The 8,072-nt window shown below is 40.7% G+C and overlaps 1 non-coding gene across 1 annotated transcript; it reads left to right on the top strand.

Moving 5' to 3' along the window:
- Window positions 1-539: 539 nt before the first annotated feature.
- On the top strand, window positions 540-680 carry LOC120366742 (U4 spliceosomal RNA). The gene has a single exon (XR_005581304.1). It is a non-coding gene; the product is annotated as a U4 spliceosomal RNA (small nuclear RNA).
- Window positions 681-8,072: the final 7,392 nt, after the last annotated feature.

The following is an 8,072-nucleotide window of genomic DNA, read 5'->3' as shown; positions in this document are numbered from 1 at the left end:
AACCTCTCAGACAGCCCCTGGACATGGAAGAAGGGAGTCAGAGATCAAATGCCTCCTTCCCTGGGGTGAGGGTGTTTCCAAGACCACACGTTTCTTCCCGGGGATGAGAGTGACTAAGCCTCCGCTTATTAACACATCCCCTTTGATTTCTCTAACTCTCACTCCCCACTTCCCAGTTGGGCTTCTTGGATTAGCTCTTGCGTAAATAAGCCCGCTGCACCCAACTCCTGGTCTCGGGTTGACCCCTAGGGGAACTCAGACTAACATATCTGTAAGAACAATCTATGGCAAGATTTTCAAACTGATGTTGGCAGAGTTTCAGAACTGGCATATTTTCTCAAATTGTGCTATGAGCACACTTCAAATATCACAATTTCATTTTGATATTGTATAACATTAACAACACATGGAATTATGGCATATTAAGCATTGCAGTGTCATGTGATGGAATTTCTTTAGAAAGCGTTAGGGGAAAGGTGATGGGGAGAAACCATGAGTCCCATACACAGTTAAAAACCTCCCTTTAATATATTCATTAGAGCTTTGTGCAGTGGCAGTATCGTAGCCGATGAGGTTTATCCGACGCGCAATTATTGCTAATTGAAAACTTTTCCCAATACCCAGCCATGACGACTTGAAATGTAGTTGGCATTGGTAATTTTTGAGAGTATCTATAGAGACTGAATTAAATATATTCATTAGAAAGCCTCCTCATCTTGCAGTGTTTCAAACTTTGGGGCATGCCTCTTGCTTTTTATGGAATGGGAGTATATCAGAGACTCTAGTCACTGAGCTCACAGATAGCCTTGGGGACTTTAATCCCTAAAACTCCTGGGGGCAGATCAAAAGACTGGTTTCTCCACAGAGATGTAAATTATGCAGGAACTGGAAGAGAAGTGGAGGGTATTACTTGATGAAACTTTGATCAGATCCTTCTATACTAAAGTCAATATAGATGGGATTTCCGAAGATTTTATCGTGTTGGAAAATGTCTGCATATGCAAATATGGCTCCTGGGATCATAACAGCTATATTTCTTTCTCTATAAAATGCCAGAAAAATTACTTAGATTTACAGCAATAACGACATACCTGTGGTTGTGACTCTTTCTTTTATTATAGTGTCATATGCATTTTTGCTTCCCTATCTTTCTTTCAAGGGTTGAACATTTTCAACCCTTCTATTATAATTAAAATTGTGATATATTATTAATATATCTTCCTTGAGTTTGGATAACACATAAGCATTTCATTAGGAGGCAGAACATGACAGTGTTAAGAACATGGACTTGGGGGTACAGTGGCTCACACTTGTAATCCTAGTACTTTGGGAGGCCAAGACAGGAGAATCACACGAACCCCAAAGTTTCAGATGACTCTTGGCAACATAGTGAAACCCTGTCTCTTAAAATAAAATTAAAATTAAAGTAATAAAGAGAAAAAATAGGGGTCAGGCACAATGGCTCACACCTGTTATCCTAGCATTTTGGGAGGCCAAGGAGGGAGGATTGCTTGAGCTCAGGAGTTTAAGACCAGCCTGGGCAACATAGCAAGACTCTGTGTCTATAATAATAATAATAAAAGAACATTGGCTTGAAACTGAGCTACATGGGTCCAAAGCCTGGCTCAACTGTTCTCTGACCTTGAGCTGATTATTTATTCTGTGCCTCAGTTTCTGCATCTTCAAAAACGGATTTATAACAACATCTATGTCTATAATTGCTTGATGAGTTCTTCCTGCCCACTGTAAAGGCAAAATCAGTTCATTGAGATACAGCATTGCAGTAGAGAGAGAGTATAATTGATGTGAGGCTGACCCATAAGGGAGAAACAGAGTTATCACTCACATCAGTGTCCCTGGGATGATAGTATTTTTATGGACAATTTGGTAGACAGGGGATTAGGGAATGGGTGCTGCTGATTGGCTATGGGCAAAATTACAAGGGTGTGGAAAATGGTCCTCATGCATTGACTCCACCTCTGGGTAGGGTCATAGGACCAGCTAAGTCACAAGTCATGAGTCCTGCTGGGGTCAGTCTGAAAAACAACTTGGAAAAAAGCAATCTTAGGTTCTACAATGGTGATATTATCTTTGGGAGCAATTGCAAAGGCCACACATATTGTGACCTCTGGCCATATGACCCCTGAGCAGTAAGGAATTATAGATTCTATGCCTAAATCTTAGCAGAGTTCAAGCCCTTCCCATAATCCTATTCTTGTTGCCTTTCCAAGGTGGTTTAGTTTTGGGGAAGTCAGTTTATTTTAGTTGAAGGGCTTTGCTTTAACATCAAACTACAAACTAAATTCCTCCTAAAGTTAGCTTGACTTATGTCAGGGAATGACCAAAGCATCTTGGAGGTCAGAAGAAGCAAGATGGAGTCAACTATGTCAGGTTTCTCCTACCATCATAATTTTGCAAAGGCGGTTTCACCTCCAATGGTAATGGAAGTATGTATAACCAGGGTGTTGTATTAGTCTGTTTTCATACTGCTAATAAAGAAATACCCAAGGCTGGGTAATTTATAAAGGAAAGAGGTTTAATTGACTCACAGTTCCCCATGGCTGGGGAGGCCTCACAATCATGGCAGAAGGCAAAGGAGGAGCAAAATCATGTCTTACATGGCAGCAGGCAAGAATTGTGCAGGGGAACTCCCCTTTATAAAACCATCAGCTCTCATGAGACTTATTCGCTATCATTAAAATAGCACAGGAAAGACACACCCCCATGATTTAATTACCTTCCACTGGCATGTGGGAATCATGGGAGCTACAATTCAGGGTGAGATATGGGTGGAAACACTGCCAAGCCATATCAGGTATTATTCTGTTGCAACCCCAACTGAGTGTACTGCTATTCAGCTTTCATGCTAATCATCCAGTGTTAGCTCAGACCCTACAAGTTAAAGGATTTAAACCTCAAGAAGACTTCCTATACCATGGACACCAGTTTCCAGGCCACCTGCACTTTGTTACTATAAATTCAGGGGTTCCTGTGAACCCCTCAAATTTTGTAATTCACTAGAACTCAATCAGGAAGCACTATACTTAATGATTACAGTTTTTTATAAAGGATACACATAGGCTGGGTGCTGGGGCTCACATCTGTAATCCTAGCATTTTGGAAAGCCAAGGCAAGAGAGTTGCTTGAGGCCAGGAGTTTGAGACCAACCTTGAAAACTTAGTGGGACCCCCATCTCTAAAAATTTTTTTAAAGGTTAGTGGGGCATGATGGGATGTGCCTGTGGTTCCAGCTCGTCAAGAGGCTGAGATGGGAGGATTGCTTGTGCCCAGGGATTTGAGGCTATGGTGAGCCATCACTGTGCCACTGCACTCCAGCCTGAATGACAGAGTGAGACCCTGTATCAAAAGAAAAAAAAAAAAAAGAAGAAATAAAAAAGATGTATGTAGGGCAAGATCCAAGAAGTAATTGGCAATTCAGAGGTTCCCCATGGAATCAGGATATACCTTTCTCCCAGCATATCAATGTGTTCACCATCCAAGAAGCTCTACTGAGTTTCAATGGTGAGAGTTCTTATCCATATATTGCTTGGTAGGCAGGATCAATCAAGTATCGACCATGTTGTTGACTTTCATCTCCTGCCATCTCTCATCCTCAAAGGTCAGGCAGATGAAAATCTCCCCAACCCTCCAATTACATGGTTGGTCTTTCTTGTGACCAGCCCGCATCCTGAGGCTATTAACTTCAGTGCACCCTGAGTCACCTCATTAGCATAAGAAAGACACACTTCTCTCAGGAAATTCCAAAGGTTTCAGAAGTTCTGTGCTGGGGACCTATGACAAAATCTGAGCAAATAATTTACTACCTCACATGAGTTAATAACTTGTAATAAAAGCTGGCACAGGGTGAGTGTTCAACATTTGGCAGCCAAGGTTATGTAAGAGGGCATAGAGGACCAAGAGACATATTTACATCTCATTTTAAAGTCCCCATCATTTGCTGGCACAGAGAGTGGCTCACAGCTATAATCCTAACACTTTGGGAGGCCTAAGTGGGAGGATTGCTTGAGGCCAGGAGTACAAGAGCAGCCTGGACAACATAGCAAGAACCTGTCTCTACAAAAAATAAAAGTATTATTCAGGTGTGGTGGCATGTGCCTGCAGCCCGAGCTACCTGGGAGGCTAAGGTAGGAGGATGGCTTGAGCTTAGGAGGTTGAGGCTACAGTGAGCTCTGATGGCATCACTGCACTCCAGCCTGGGTGACAGAATAAAACTGTGTCTCAAAATAATAGCAATAATTCAAGAAAATTCCCATATTTTGAAACATGTTAAACGGCTGCATTTAAATGTCTCTATTTCCATGGTTCTCTCCCTCTACTCAGAAAAAAAACTCTCGGAGTGCAACTTTATCAATCCCTTGTGTGTTCCTCCAAATATTGGCTTCCATCAGGTTCCCCCAGTTTGCCACATTATATTCTCATTATTCTATATTTCATGTTCCTTTGGGAGAACACTTTTATTCTTCATTCTTTCTGCCTAAAAGTATTTCCCATGCTCCAGGGTAAATGCTCTTGGTAGTGTGTTGTTGGTTTGTTTGCTTTTTTTGAACAAATAAATCAATGTTTGCTAAATTTCCTCAGATTTTAACCTCTTGTTTTTGTTCTAAACACATCAGCATGGAGCATGAACATTCTTTAGTTTAGTAAATCTGTAATTCATAAGAGCAGCCAGATCAAAACCATCTAACTAGCCATGGTTATGTTAAAACTGTTCAATACCAGGTATAAACATATTTCAATTTAATTTGAATATGCGTAGAGATGCTGGAACGTCTGTCTTCTTAATTGGCTTACTTAAGTCAAAATGGCAGAAATCAGGTAGGAAATCAATGGGCAGGATGAGGGCCACCCACACTGGGAAAGGCCATCTGCTTTCCTCAGCCTCTTGTTTCAAATGTTAATCTCACCCTGAAACACCCTCACATGTACACTCCCAAAATAATATTTAATTAATTATCAGGCACCCTGTGGGCTCATGAAGTTGACACATAAAATGAGTCATCACAGGTGGAGAGGTGCCTGACATGCAAGGTGTTAGAACCCCAGCATCAGAAAGTGGTCCACAACAATACAGGTTTGCAAAAGGAAAACGTTTTTAGAAAGAACTCAGCAAAAGCGTGCAGCTGGGTGCCTAGGCAAGAGAAGACTGAGTGTGTCAAGGTACAGAGGCGCATCTTCCTTACGAGCAGTTATGGACCTTAAAGGGGAACTGAAAGGTAATTTGCATGATTAATGATTACATTTGTAGACATTTTGGTGCCTTAATGTTACCAAGGGTTGCACAGTGAATTTCGGCATGCATGCATTCCAGAAATGTATAGAAATTCTAGTTACTTATAAATTGTAAGTTGAAAAGAGGCCTGGAATCAGGTGCCGACTGCAGATAATAGGGGAGTATAATTACTTCTAAATCCCTCTGGTAAGGAGTTTTTGTCTCTGGATGGTCACCTGGTTGGTGGTAACCTGCTTGGTGGTCACCAGGTGATCTTTGCTTTCCTGTGTGTCCAGGTACCTCCATCCCTTCCTTTAAAAGAGCATCTTTCTTTTTCCTATTGCACCTCTCCAACATCAGTAATTCCTGCAGAGTCCGCATGCACAGAAGGAAAATATGTTGCAATATTAGAAAGTAGACACATTTATCTTCAGTTCTTCCAATCTCAAAGCCACAGGGTTTCCCAGAAGCCTTGTTAATGTCTGCATGTCCCCTACAGAGCTCAGTTCCCCTAGCTCACCCCCCAAGTGCTAGCCACATTTGCTTTTAGTTATATTTTTCATTCTAAGGTATAGATTCTAAGGTATAGACAAGGGCCCAGAGAATCATTTCCACAGCCTGCATTGAGGAACCTTTACCCTGGGAGAGGGTTCTTGAAGCAAGGTTCCTGAGACTAAATAAAACCAAGAAATGTTCTAATGTCTACCCCTATCATAGAGCATTAGTGTACTAAAGATATGCAAATCAGGAAATCTTGGCAGTAAGACACTGGTTGAAGCTTCTTTAATTCAGAATTTTTTAGACTCATTGCATCACAATACCTCCTCCCTTAGCTCCAATCCTAGCATCTGTTAGTGTCTTTCAAAACAATTGTTCCTCTGACTACATTTTTAAAAATGCTAGTCAAAAGTCTAATGTAACTCATTTTAAAGACTAAGTCTTATGAAATTATACCAAGGTGTCAGTTTTAATTTTGCACACTAGAGAGTTGAATTTGAAATAGATAATGACATTTGTTCATCTTATTTAACTTTCTTTAACCTTATTGAACAATGAGTTTGAGCTATGAGGATCCTCTTATTAGTGGATTTCCTTCCACCTCTGCACCGCTGCGACAGTAAGACTAACCCCTCCTCTTTCTCCTCCTCCTCACCCTCGTCAATGTGAGAACAAGGAGGATGAAGATCTCTATAATGATCCACTTCCACTTAAGGAATAGTAACTATAATTTCTCTTTCTTATGACTTTCTTAATAACATTTTATTTTCCCTAGATTATTTCATTGCAATAATACAGTATATAATACATAAAATATATGTTACTTGATGATTTATATTATCAGTAAGGCTTCTGGGCAACAGTAGGCTTTCAGTAGTTAAGTTTTGGGGGAGCCAAAAGTTATACTTGAATTCTTGACTACATAAGGGCTTGGTGCCCGTAACCTCTGCAGTGTTCACGGGTCAACTCTATTTAGAAGAGGCTTAGCACTGGATTGAAAAAGTGGATTTCAATTTTCAAATTGTAAAAAATTACACAGACCAATCTTCATAATGAGATGAGTGGTAATAAGTAGTTCCACATTTCTGGCAGATTTTTTTTTTCTTCTTCTCTATTCTGAATGTTTTGAAAGTTGAAGTCATAATTTCTTTAAAGTGTGTATGCATCACAATTGTTCTGGGATAAAAAGTAGTCTATGAGTCAAAGTATTAAAAAAGAAAAACTACATGTGGAAATAGAGTGATTTTTATTTGATATACATGTTACAGAAGATGAAAAACTAAAGGAGATGGAATATTTTTCAGTCATAAAAAGGAAGGAAGTACTGATATGTGATACAACCTGGATGGATCTCAAACACATGCTCTGTAAGACCAGGTGTGGTTCCTCACACCTGTAATCCCAGCAGATTGGGAGGCTGAGGTGGGAAGATCACTTGAGGCCAGATATTGTAGACCAGCTTGGGCAACATGGCGAAAGCCTGTCTCTACAGAAATTTGCTTGGTGTGGTGGTGCACGCCTGTAGTCCCAGCAACTTGGAACACTGAGGCAGGAGAATCACTTGAGCCTGGGAGCAGGAGGTTGCAGTAAGCCAAGATAGTGCCATTGCACTGCAGCCTGGGCAACAAGATACAAACTCTATCTCAATAAAACAACAAAAAAATTGACAAACATGCTTTGTAAAATAAGCCAGACACAAAAGGCCACATATTGTATGATTTCATGTATATGAAATATCTATAATTGACAAATCTTCAAAGATGGAAAGGAGATTGGTGGTCCTTGGGGTCATATGTGATTGCATAGCATAGTGAATGCACTAAATGCCATAGAGTTAATTGCGCACTTTAAAATGTTAATTTTGTGTTACATGAGCTTAATCCCAATTTTTATAAAAACACACGAAAGGATGGAATATGTTGAGAATTGACAAGACGACTTACTGTTTATGGATACCAGTGACTTTGGACATGGGAGCTATGGGAGGAAAATTTTAGCATGAGCCTGGAATTCCCATCAAGTTGCCGTAATGACCATGTTCTATGTGAGAGAAGAGAAAGGAAAAAACCCTGTCAGGCAGGCAGTTGGGGTGGGTCCTCGGGTTGAGTTCTTTCAATCAAAAGAACAGCCTGCAGACCCAGATAAGGGAACTTGCACAGGGGAGCTTGCCTAAGACACGCCAACAGCTGCACAGATAAGAAAGGCTACACAGGTGACTTGCCCAGACATGCCTGCAATGGTAAATTCCATTCCGTGACACATGCACAATAAGAGGAGCAAAGTAATGTGGAGACTAAGGGCTCACATGTGTAGTAGGAGGTTGGGGTGGAGCCACCAGAAATTCG

This window comes from Saimiri boliviensis, chromosome X (genome assembly GCF_048565385.1).
Source record: "Saimiri boliviensis isolate mSaiBol1 chromosome X, mSaiBol1.pri, whole genome shotgun sequence".
NCBI lineage: Eukaryota > Metazoa > Chordata > Mammalia > Primates > Cebidae > Saimiri > Saimiri boliviensis.
The sequence above is the reverse complement of the archived record's forward strand: the minus strand, read 5'-3'. Positions and strand labels throughout refer to the sequence as shown.